Source organism: Anticarsia gemmatalis, chromosome 3, assembly GCF_050436995.1.
Source record: "Anticarsia gemmatalis isolate Benzon Research Colony breed Stoneville strain chromosome 3, ilAntGemm2 primary, whole genome shotgun sequence".
In the NCBI taxonomy this organism is placed as follows: Eukaryota; Metazoa; Arthropoda; class Insecta; order Lepidoptera; family Erebidae; genus Anticarsia; species Anticarsia gemmatalis.
Window position 1 is genome coordinate 4540361 of NC_134747.1, and position 13441 is coordinate 4553801.

At 36.2% G+C, this 13441-nt stretch overlaps 1 long non-coding RNA gene across 2 annotated transcripts in view; it reads left to right on the forward strand.

Moving 5' to 3' along the window:
* Window positions 1-13441, forward strand: part of LOC142986742 (uncharacterized) — a 248843-nt gene that overhangs the window by 87877 nt on the left and 147525 nt on the right. For both annotated transcript variants that reach the window (XR_012960420.1, XR_012960421.1), the window contains exon 2: window positions 12518-12553. This is a non-coding gene — a long non-coding RNA (uncharacterized LOC142986742). The remainder of the gene's footprint in view (window positions 1-12517; window positions 12554-13441) is intronic.

Consider the following 13441-nt stretch of genomic DNA (forward strand, 5'->3'; position numbering starts at 1 on the left):
TGTTATTTTACCAATATTACGCAAAGAATTAGATCAATGTTTTGACAAAAAAAAAACGAATTCATTATTTGTACTAAACCGATGCAAGTAAAAATCAAAACGATTTCTTAGAAATAAAAAGCAAACGAGTCCCCAAATCTTAAACCTCAAGTAATCACAAAACGAATGTCATTCTAAGGATACATTAGTAGAGTTTTCCTCAACATCTCGGCACTTGATTAGCTCGGCTCGTTCGTAATTATTTTCCCCGGGTTCGCCCGCGGGGATTTGTATAATCCTGATTGGGTACGTATTGCTATTCGATGGAGTGTGTGCGCGCACGTGGCTCCCCAGAATTATCTCACTTTTAGACACGAATGACAGTGACACCCTACTACCGAATTTTGTGTAGGAAATTGAAAAGATTGATTGAATTTTTGATGATCATCTAATGTTGTAATGTGTATTATTAATAGTAGTTAGTGAGCGATTAATCGTGCGTAGTCTATTTTGTATTAATATAATTCAGTCAAAAAATTGTTTCGTACTACTACTATTGTACAATACTACTCATACTAAAATAATGCCCACTGTAGTTAATGAACAATATCATGATGCAAAATTTATTCAACGAGTATCGAGGTAAAACAACAAAGGCCTATCAAAACAAAGTTAAACAAATAAATTGAAAATAAAAAATAAAAGCAGACGTAAACAATAAAATAAAAACTGGATCGAATTAAAAATTTGCCTAGTAAAAGCGAATTAAAGTTGGCTGATGGCAGTCCTCCCGGTTGCGACTGGGGGACGGCGATAACGCGACAATAGGAATTTGCCGTTCGCACCGACTGGCCGTGGCCTGTTTAACCTAATTACCACTTAGTTTCTTTAACGATAAGGACTATTATTATGTAATTTTTATAAACAACGACATTTTGCTCGGAGGTAAATAAATGTTGCGAGTACTTTAGTAGGTAGCTATTGGTAATTGAAGAGTGCTATCACGTTGTTGTGTACATGGGGGGTCAGCAAAGGATATTTTTCCTTTTTAGATGCAGTGCAGATACATTATAAAATACTCTTAAAAACGACGACCACAACGTTTTTGGCGACTGGCGGAAAAATATATAAAAAACTAGAGTAAGTTATACTACACTGAATGGATTTTTTAGCATTCGATAACTTCATGAAATAATCCATAGACCATATGTCAGACAATTCTATAACGTAGCTCTTCAACACCTATCTAGTCAGGTATACTAATTCGGCTTTTAGTGAACATCAAATACTATCAAAGATCAGGGATATAAAAAAGTAACAGAAGTAGTACCTCTTTCCTCAAAAGACATATAAAAGAGTTTGTTTTAAACAATGTCCAAGTACTACAAGTGAACAGGCGCCTTGAAATTAAACGTAAAGAAGAGGGAGTTTTCTTTTAATTCTTTTGTGAAAAGTTTCTCGTACAAGTTGTGAACTTGACAGAGATTGTGCCCTTTACTCGTGAGTGACATTGTCCGTACAGTGCCCTGCCGCCAAGTTTTTGATTCGACTGTAACCAATGGTTGCCTATTGATATTCGTTATGTGCGGTATAATAAATTGTTCTTGTTCGATCAATGTCCAGCGAAATTGTTTCGAGTTGATAGAAAAGTGAGTTTTATTCGTAAGGTTTCAGGCTATTTTTGTTGCATGTTAACCTTTGATCGAAGACATAGCAAAAGTAATGTAGATCATTTTATGATTAACACAAAAATAAAACAAAATTATAACCCAATTGACCACTGTCGTAAGATGGTTGGAGTCTGAAAAATTAGGATCCTTTTCACGGCTTAGAAATTTAAAATTTCCAATAAAGTCCTCCTGTAACATAATAAGCACACCAGTTTCTGAAAATAGTAAATCTAGCAGTTAGAGGTTTCCTATAAATATGGTCAAAACTCGAAAGAGAATAAGTGACCAATAGTAGCGATTATGCCCTAGGCTTTCGATAAACAATTGTTCACCTTTGTTGTTCCTCAAAAAGGTTAATTACAATACTCGTCATTTTGTTGGTTTCTATATTGTTGGTAAAGTTTCGCTAGTGAAGTTGGCTTCGACTGACGAATTTACTCGGCTCTAGTTGTTGCCAAAACAATTTGTTTGTTGTTAGAAAAACAACTGTGTATCTTTGTTCAGTGTTTGTTACAATATTGCAGTTCTGATTTGGTTAGCCGTTGGATTTGTTTTGAAAGCTTATTGGCAGTTATTGTTGCGTAATATTGTAATCAATATCACAAAATTACATTCGCAACATAAATTAGCATATAACAAAAATCGGCATAAGTGTAGATGTGGAAGTAACAATAGATACATATTCAATTACTACTTAAACTTTGTTTACAAGTAACTCCCATTTTCCTTTGATTTACAAACTGTTTGTTAAAATCAAATGTACCAACGTAAATCAATTCCACGAGAAACTATTTCCGTCCCAAATGACCCTTTGTCTCCAGTTTGAACAACCCTCGAAAGCTCACATTTTTGCCAAACCCAAAGCAGGTATTTCAATAGAATTTGCAATCAAATTAAGCAGATATAAATAATTAAATCGAGTGTCCCGTAGGTACGGCTCGATGGGGTTATAATAAGACAACCCTCCCGTGCTCACTCGAGTAGCACAGAATCGATTTATTTTTACGTCTATTAGCTTCAGCCGACATTTTGCTTTCATTATTTGTTTGCTACGATGGAAATTAATTTTTATATACCAGCTTAATAAGTACTGAAGGTTATAAATGGGAGGTGGGGAACGCGAAAGCAGAAAAAAATAAGGATACTTCCTCAAAAAATCAATGTGCATTTTTTTCAGCTCAAGTATGTTGTCGTCATTGATCCTCTCAATTTTCACAATATTTTAGAGTCCACGCTCCACGAACAGACGCACGTAATAAGCAAGTCAATTTACAAACTTCTATACAAATAATTGTTATAAAATTTTTCTTAGCAAAAACTTCATGTGAAAGTGGCTTCCAAAAGAGAATTTATTTATAAAATACTTGCCTGAAATAATTATCTCCAAGGCCCCAGTTAATAATACCTTCTGGTAGAGAAATCAAAAGAAATTAATTAATCGTCAACCATCCCCGGCCACAGTAATGTTTTCTCATTAATAGCTCACTAAGATTATTTCGCCATAAGCCCCGGCCACATTACTAATCACCGCTTCAAACGGTCGGTGGCGACCCCTCGCGGCCGTCGAGCGCACTATAGTCCACACACGCCCCCGTACCGCAACCCCCAAATTGAAAACATAATAATATAGGTTCGCACATGTAAACTTACACCGAACGACCTCACAAACAAACCAAGAGACATTGAATTTCGGAACGCATTCGGTGACAGATAATAAATTGTTAAAACTACATCAACTTTACGCTTCAGTAATTAAGATAATTAACGATCCCGATTATGCGGAATCCACGTTAAAATATTACAGATATTACAGTAATATTATTTTTGAGTCGCTCTGTCGACGGTGCGACAAAAGAGATGCAAAGCGTTTCACGCAACATAATACGCAAACAATGGATCGTCGGTGCAAAGCCGTTTTCTACGAAACGGCACAGTACGTCGTTACGCGTTTCGCTGATTTTGTAAATACGCTGCTTTTTAACGCAGGTAAACTACACCTAAAAGATATTTTATAGTGCTCAGTTTTTATTCGTATCGTCGAGAACGAGCTAACTGAATTACACGAACTATTTGCAATCGAAACTACGAGAAAGTACTGTTCAATAAAAGCGAACGGGGCGCTCGGAAACATTTTCTTTCGTTTGTTTCCTTTCACATTATCGACGTAGAAGGGGATGAGGCGGGTCCGGCTGAACGTACGGGCCTCGCATTTAAAAGCGATATAAAAAACTTGGGCCTTTATTTCGCAGGATGACCTAAGTGGCCGGCCGGACCGTACAAAAAACCCTCTTGGACTTACCTGTATTTTTCCACTTATTTATCCAACGTTTTTACATTCGCACTGTTTGTTAGTACAGCGCGCTTTGTCTGTTCGGGAAGATCCTGTTTTTTAACGAGTACTTAGGGTCTAATTAAAAGGAAAGCTCCGCACGGACAGTCGAGGCCTTTTGATGCCCACTGTTATTACATTTCGTGTATAAATTTAATTTGACTGGATGGAGTTTGAGTGGAGAGCTCACCTTGTTTTTTTTGGGGGTGTTTTATTGAATATTTTGAAGTGCTTGTGCCTTAAGTATCCTTAACTACCTATCTTGATATCATCAGATTCTACGTACGTTTTTACAACACGAGGAACATAAACTTTGAAGGATCATCTATTATGTAATCCCCAAGACGTGCCAGGAGCAAGACTATTTATTTTACTCTATGAAATTATCAGTGGCAAAGCACGGGGCGTAACATCCAAGTGTTAAGAATTAAAATAACCCTTCTATACATTACTCTTGAGAGAGAGACGTACTTTATGTGATGTAGAACAGAATCAGGTTCCTACTTGATTTAATGGAAGCTGACAGTCGTAATAGCGAGTATTTTCGATGGAGCACGTGTTCACACATTGTTACAGTGCATTAGTCGTCTTTAAGAGATTGGAATACCTCTTAATTTATAATTCGACGCGGTAATCGTCGACGACCGCTTCCTAGAATATAATATCTCGTAGAGCTGTAAACAGTTGACGGACGTTAAATATCTCATTATCAGCCTCAAAAATTACGACACTCATTATTAATGGTAATACGACAATATGTTAAATTTTGACGAGTAATAAACGGTACGTCTCGCCGTGGCTCCGTAATGAGGGAAACACCATCGCTTACGGCATTAACATTAAACTTAAGTTCATCGACAGTAAATGTCAATGCGGGAATGACGTTCTGCGCAAGAGTCGACTCCCGCAAACGCCATTACAAGTTTTATTTCCCTTATGACAGATGGCGTAATAAAAATTTATTTAAAATCAGGAATAACTTCAAATAATGAGAGAGCACGTGTCCTTCGGAATCATTATAGGATGAGTATTGGACGATTCGGTTCGAGATAGCTCTTTGATTTACTGCCTGACTTTTGAGCGCACTAAATCACTTTTGTATGAAACTTGAGAAAACTATTAGCTATTATTATTGGCGAACTACGAGGACCCTTTGTGTGGCCTCCACCCGTCTCCGATGGATAGACGATACTTTTTTATTCCGTGAGTTATTATGGTATTCTGATTTGCGTGGCGAAATATGAATTATAAACTATTTTTGATTTGTAATGTATGGGAAAAACATATTTTTGTATTGTGTGATATTGATATCTTATTTTTGGAGATTCGAAGTTTGTGAATGTACGATTTTTTCATATTGTTATTTTTGGTATTACGAGATTTATAGCATTAAAGATTTATAAGCTGAAGTTTTACAACGTATCGTTACGCCTTGTTGAAGAGATTCGAGAAAAGAGTTTATTGCGGATTTATGATGAATTATACTCGTAAATAAATGCCTATATTTGAAGATGTATTGTGCGAGAATCGTCAGTTACCTCTTTGATAACTACATATCATAGTGAGATGACACAAGTTTTGATAACGAAACAAATGTATCGTTTTTTCTAGCTTCCTACTTTATAAGATGTAGATACAGTGCAACTGCAGGCAAAAGTACGTATAAATCTTTGCCCTTCCGTTTCTTATAAAAAAGTAGAGTAGGCTTTCTAGCATTCATACATGGCATATATTTCACGTCAAAAGTAAGCTGACTCAATGAACACAGTAACACCATAAAAGTTTTATAGTGCTATTGCATAATATTGAAAAGCAAACAAATCAATAACTTATCATACATAGTCTAATAACAAAAAAATAAAATAAAAAGCAATAAATATTTACGATTTCGCAAATTAACACATCTCTCACTCCACATTCCATTCCTATTATGATATTCTATTGTGTTAGAGTGCCAAAAGCCATCGGCACTTTTTTATATCTCTTGGAAACAATATTTACGACGGCCATTAATTAATGTCAGGTTGGGGCCAACATTGGGCCCAATTTATTAGGTGTTCTTTATTTTATAAATGATTGGACAAGGTTGGTTGGAAGGTTGGTGCCACACTGTCTGCCAAATCTGTGTGAGGTCTGGTAGATTTTTTGTTGCAAGGGTTTTGTGTTTTAAAGGGAATCGAATGGCTCTTTATGGTACATTGATTGATTTAATATCTTGATGATTTTTGATAAAAGATGAAAATTGCGTGAAATATTCTTTTATAGTGATATCTCTAAGTTATATAACTTGACTCTTCGTACAACAATATGATATAATCAAGATGGATATGGGACTAAGCGTATGTATCAAGTAACAAATCTACATGAGCTACGAGTTCAATAAACTCATTTCATTCAAAAAGTATAATGTCTATAAACAAAGTTAATAGAGCCGCAGTCTCAACCTGACAACAACTAACTCATTATAAATCCGTATAAGTTATTATTTTATTTATTTATTTATCATTCACGTAAGCTCTATTGTAAAGGATTAAGTCTACGTGTGATGCTCATACACAGCTAATGTCGACAAATAAACAGTGTATTAAACCTACTGGTAAATATTCAGATCACCCACCCACTGATGTTGAATCGTCTATCGTCCTACTAAACCCCATTCTATTGAAACTGATCGAGTTACAAATACACCCAATAAAAATCCCACCATTATCAATAATTTACGATTGAATGTAAAAATGAAATTTAAAAACAAACCATTAAACGATTTTATACGAGAATCCCTAACAAGGACGTTTCCCTTAACCGGATCGGGAGCACACCTGGGTACTCGAAATTTGCCCTAAAAGGTCCCAAACGCCAGAACAACTTAACTACATAACGTTGTATGTTCAAATGTGTGTAAATAAAATTAAACTTTATCCCGATCCCAGTGAGCTTATTATAGCTTCGAGGAGCATGCATCGTGTTGGTAGCGATTGGACATAAGTCATTCCGGAAGCAAGGAGTGCCGAGATGGTAGATTTTAAAAATGGAACGTTTGATTTGCATTTGAATAAGAGCCCCCGGCGACCCAGGTGCGCGAGGTACAGTCGTGTCCAAAAGTTTTTCGATTTTTCCAATGTGGACACGAGTTAGCTGAAATTAATATGGATGACCAGTTGTAACCGACGATGTCGTCCAATACGATTTACATACGAATTAAGTTGCACGCTTTTATTTAATTATTTGAAACTTCATCAAAGTTGAATGTGTTTTGTCAGGCTATTACTTCCGCAGTTTTATTTAGCATGTAATTAATGCAATTAACCGAAAAAGAATACAGGAAATGCGAAATAAGACAAGAGGTTTATAATCAATGAAAATGTGGTTACAAATAAACATTGATGGTGTTTTCAAGAATTTTACAACCTTTTTTTTATGTCGGACGCTGTGTGTGCCTGTACCTTCATTAGGCAGCATGGATTCGTGTGATTTTAACATACAACAATTCAATAGTAGGGTGACAAAACGCACGTGTTACTAATGGCTACCTTTATTGTGTGTTACCATGTTATTATAATATTTCCGAACTTATCTTACTCTATGCAATCTTAAGAATAAAATTAAGAAGTTAATTTCGTCGTCTGTTGTTCTTTAGGTTCCGCAAATTAATATAATTATATGCAAATGTCTAATTTCTGAAATGTTCTATGCAGAAAAAGAAAATGTGGTTTTCCTTAATGTAGAGTCAGTTTAAAAGAAATATTACACGTCGCTTATGGTAAGCCAAAAAAACAAAAATTAACCAACTCCAGTTTCGTCGTACATATAAACCACTTCAAAATATTCCATGCGTGCTTGGGAACGTAATAAGAAAACCGAGTTCACTACACATCATATTTTTTTATCTGTCAAGTGGGGCGTGTTTGAGGCAACGACTGCTCCTTGTTCTGCCATCATTGTTTGAGTTTTTATTATCATCGTGAACAAAGGGCGCGTAAACGGTAGCACAAGCGTTATCGGCACTTGTGATCAACGTTATACTGTTTTTTTTTAATTATATTTTTTTATGAGAAAACCGAGATGTGTTCGTGCGGGCGCGACATGCGATACGTATCGCGGGAATTTTGATTTTCGCGCGTTCTTTATTTTTGAAGGTTGAGTGACGTGTTCCTGTTTTAAGAAGGCGGTTTTACTTTTGGTAATTTTTTTGAGAGTATTTATGTATCTGGATTATTGTTTTAGGGTTTACGTCTTGTTGATCTATTGATCAAATAGACGAACTTTCCTTGAATATCATACGAGTCATATATTTAAGCACAAAATCACCGATCGAAAACCAACATGAACAGAATCCAAAGGCATAATTGGCAAAGGCATAATAAACAACTTGGAAAATGAAGGCTGCGTGCCATGATAAAACATTAAACAGTTCTTTATTTTGATAACGTGAACACCTATTTATTTGTCAGTCGTTAATTAGAACCACGTTTACTGAAGTTCCAGCAATTATAAACAAAACAATCTTAGATTGCAAACTGCAAGTTGTTACTGGGCTCCACTCCGTGAACGCTCACTATTGACCTCGTTAGTACAAACAAAACGTCACAGCGCGCGTGTAAAACAACCGCGCACTTGACGTTCGCCTTTTCCTCTCGAAAATAACTCATCTCGGCTTTTCACGAGGTGTCATTAATTCTGGGGCTTTGTAACCTCTCCCGCGTCCGCGCCCGCTCCCGCTCCCGCGCCCGCTGCGCTCGACGCTCCGTGCGCTAATGACGCGCCTCTCAACCGCTTGTTCTTCCCTCATTAACAAAATGACGTTGACGGTAATATTTGTGTTGCGATAACGGATTGGAAACGTTAGTGCTAGTGACAGATTATGACTGCATTTTAAATGTTTGTTAATTATTTTGTTTGTGTAATTGCGGTGAATTTTCAATGACTGTTCTGATTGAAGTTCTTGGGTTTAACTTTTTGTCAAACTCTGAGGATAGATTGAAAGTAATTTGCGTCCAAGGAAAAGTAAATTATGAATACTCGTAGTCTTTCAAAAACAGGAGCTAAATTCGGTACTATAAAAAGAATAAGTACGATTTAACGTAAGCTAAAATCATGTATTCATACCATCAACCATATTTTCACATCCAATCCTCATATTTTCCACTCTGAACATAAAAACATTTTCCTCAAGAAAATATGCGTGAACAATAATAATTTTTGATTTTCCCCGGGGCCTCCGTTCACCGTTCTTTTAATTACCGCCTGGGCTGGCGGCTGGGCGGCTGGGCGGTCGAGAAAATATTTAGCCCCGTCCGCGCCAGCCCTCCGTAATTACTAATGAGCATTACTTAACTATAAGTACATGTATACGACACTCAAGTACAACTAAATTATTTTTAATGAATACTTTTTAGTAATTATTCTGCTTTTAATTGCTTGGGTTGGTTATCATTGCTGACTTTAAAGATGATGGCAAGAAATGAACTGAAGTAAACGTAATTATTTTACAACATTTTGAATGCCAAAAGTTTCTATGACATTGGTCAGAAAAAAATATGTTTATCAGTGACTAGCTGACCCGTGCAACTTCGCTTGCGTCACATAAGAGAATCATAATTTTCCCCGTTTTTGTAACATTTTTCACTGGTACTCTGCTCCTATTGGTCGTAGCGTGATGATTAGCCTAATAGCCTTCCTCGATAAATGGGCTATCTAACACTGAAAGAATTTTTCAAATCGGACCAGTAGTTCCCGAGATTAGCGCGTTAAAACAATCAAACAAACAAACAAACTCTTCAGTTTTATAATATTAGTATAGATTAGTATAGATTGAAACATTATAAGGGACAAATATGCCGAATTGCTTAATTTATTAAGACTGTAATGACCATACCCATTATTAAACTACTGTGTAAACCGTAAAACAACCCCGTTCAGTGTACGTAAGTATAAACATTTTCATTTGTACGCAATAACGTTTCATTTGAAGACGTTCTCCGTCGGGAGGCGGTGGGAAATAAGAGGAATTTCTGGGACCAAATTAGAGGCCCGAGGTTCCGTAATAAGAGTGGACCAAGGAACCCTGATAACAGGCCCACATTGTTGCTGCTATTATTTTTTCATCTCGCCCGAAGTTTTTGCGTTCCTTTTTCGGTTCTACGAACACTGGTGTAGTTGATTTTCTGTTTAAGTTTAGAAGAAGATGGCATTCTTCGAAAATGTGCCTTAATGCCAAAATGTCTCATATAAGTAGTAACTTGCTATTTTTAGGACACTTCCCATAATATTATTTCACATGCAAACATAATTTAATTAATGGTAGGTAATAACCACAATTGCGTTGAAAGGAGTTAATTCGTTAAGTGGCGTAATATAACGCAAATCTCGACAAATCGATAGTTCCTCTTCACATTAATTTCACAGCAATTATTAAATACGAGCAATTCGATAATTAATTGGTGCAAAAAGAGGCCGGCTACCGCAATGGAATCGCAACGGGATCGCGGTGGGATCGCAGTAAATCACGTTCGCACAATGCCGCCAGGTGGCGCCGGCGTCGCACGATAATGCTCGCGTTTAATTACGCGGAATAATTAGTGAACGGAATATTTTCCGGGCCCTAACTATCTCCGCCGTCTTCCGGCAATAACTAGGCGGTAATTGCGGATTAACCTCGCATTCAGAATTTAATAGGTGCTCGAACGCTACGATGCCAGTCGAACCCCAATGACGCTATTTGTTTAGTGACGCCGAAATAATTGTTTCCCGGAAAACATTCAGCGTATGTCGAATAATGTAATGCTACGATTATTTGTTTGTTAATTTGGTATTACGTCTGTTTCGTTCGCGCAACGATGTACGAGGTGATAATTGCACGCAAATTCCATTAGGGAATGCGTTAACTGTTTTATTAATGACATATTTACGTCATTCCGATGTACAAAACGACATATTTAAATGTATTTCGAGAGCGAACAATTTGCACTGTGAATCAATTTAAATACTATATTTCCTGTTCTTTTTGTTTTAATACTGGTGTGCCGCGAAATTATTGTTTATTATTGTCTGAGTCAAGCATACAATTTTAATAATATAGTTTGCCGTTTTGGAAACCTCTCAAAAATAAAAGTTAAGATTATTACCGAAGCCTCGTTTCTTCTCTTGAAATATCAATAGAATAAAAACGAGTAAATAACTGATTTCGGACATCCGTAATGTGCATTGAGTGCAATAAAAATGAATATGCTACTTAAAATTTGGCGATCATAAATTGCAGCGATAATAGCAACGTCCTAAATTCAGCGGGCAATCGGTATCCAGTGGCGATTGTTTTCAGAGGCATACCCCGCTGAGGATCGGCGCAATATTGCATACGTCACGGCACGTGTAGCCGATGTAATTTGCGCTTTATGGCACGTGAATAATTCGCGATAATCCCCCGAGCGAGCCCCGGGCCCCGCGCCTCGCCCACGTAACTACGACAACGTTTGATCTCTCTAATACAAGGTAAAAAATAATAATATAAGCGCATTTGATCACCTGCGACAATTCGTCCGGAGTGTAGTTATTGCCGACCCCCAGGGGTGGCTAGTTGAGCGTGAACTTTTGATATCGGCGCGAAATATTAATTTCTCGACGCCAATAAACAGCGAAGCGTACGTAATGCTGGCAAATTAAGCTGAGTGCCTTTAATATTATTCTGCTGGAAATTTTAATTATGAAACGATTTTCCTCGTATTGGCGCCCGTGGTAAATTATTTTAGGGCTTTTGTTTAGGATTCTGATTGCTCGGAATATGAAATATCGAAATTAAGTGGATTATGAATCGCTTAAGAGCCGAAAAAAGGCTGCAAATATATACCAATTAGAAAATCTGATGATTTTCTTCGATAAAGAGAAAGGTATACGTTCCATGTCAATTAGTATTACTTGGCTGTCTAAAAGACTATCAAGGATTGTCAAACAATTTAGATACATTATCTCGGAAACCAATACACATTAATTATCTACCAATGCATGAACAAAGAACTAAATTCAATTCAGGGTCCACATTTTCTTATTCTAAATTCAGCGACGAAAGTTCAAGTATATGATTGAATTTTCAATTTAGAAATGGCGCGACGAGCGCGCAATTACTAATATTAGTTAGTAGTAGCCACGCCATCTGGCGTAGAGGGCGATCATTTAAAAATCACTGCACATTGTTCTGAGCCCAACTAATTGCAGGGAAAGTGGGGTTCGATGGAGTCGGACTAAATCATTTTCTAATGGGGGAGTTGGTGCCCACTGTGCTCTCATTCATTTTTGTACGTATAGAACCCTTTGTGGTGTAAACAGATGATGGTGCAATCAAATTAATCAAAAATATTAGTTTTAGTGTAATTGGTATGTGGGAATGTAAATATAATAATAAAGAGCCTGTCAACGCGTCATTCTCCATGCTTACTATTATAGCTTTGTCACGTTTAGAACTATGTACAATTTTGATGTGCTAACATGGTATATGCACTCTGAACACACCGTGACAAATTATTGATATATTTTTCTTTCTTTTCAGGATCTCTTAACCAACGGATTATTGGAACCTAATAATGTAAGTAGCTTTACAAGTTCATATATGGTCTTTTAGATTAGACATTTAATAGTGACAATAGAGCGTTTAATTAAAAATTGTTATATTTAATTCTAAAATGTTTAGATCTAAGGCAAGTTACCTATCTTAAATTTATATAGGTACCTAAGAAATATTAGAATGAGAAATTCAGACGATGTAGTTAATATAACAATTATAATGATTGAAAAGCGGAATCTAATAGAAAACAGAAATAAGATAAAATAAATAGTAGAAATTAACTCTACATTATTGTACTACAACTTTGACAGAAGTACAGCGTCACAACGATGCAAATCCCTGATACATAAACCCACAATCTCTCTTAATAATAATATAGTTAAAATATGATATATTTAAACAGTTATATTGATCGGGATATCCACTGCGATAGTTAAAAGTGGTCGTGACGGTCGAGTGCGAACAATGAGTTCGTCAATTGAATCAATGTCCTATTTCCTGTGGATCACATTCATTTCCTTTTTATTCGACAATGCTCATTTGTCGGCGAACTTATCGCGGTACCGCCTAATTTGTTGATTGGTTTTAATGTAACTGAGTATAGACTTGGGAATAAATCGACATTGAGTGGAGGATGAAGCTGTTGCTGGACTGGCATCCAGAAAACACAACGTTTTAAAAAATGTTTGAGAAATTATGTTAAGTAATACAAACAAGTATAATATTTGAAAGTGTAAGCGTATTACAAACTCTTTGTATTCGAGTATAATTACATACACTTTTCTTTTAAACGAAATAAGATTGATAATCGTCATTGCTTCAATGTTATTCACATAATTTCGTATAAAAATAATTATTACTTTATTTATTTATAATTTCATATACGATCGTTAAAATCTTTAGATTGTG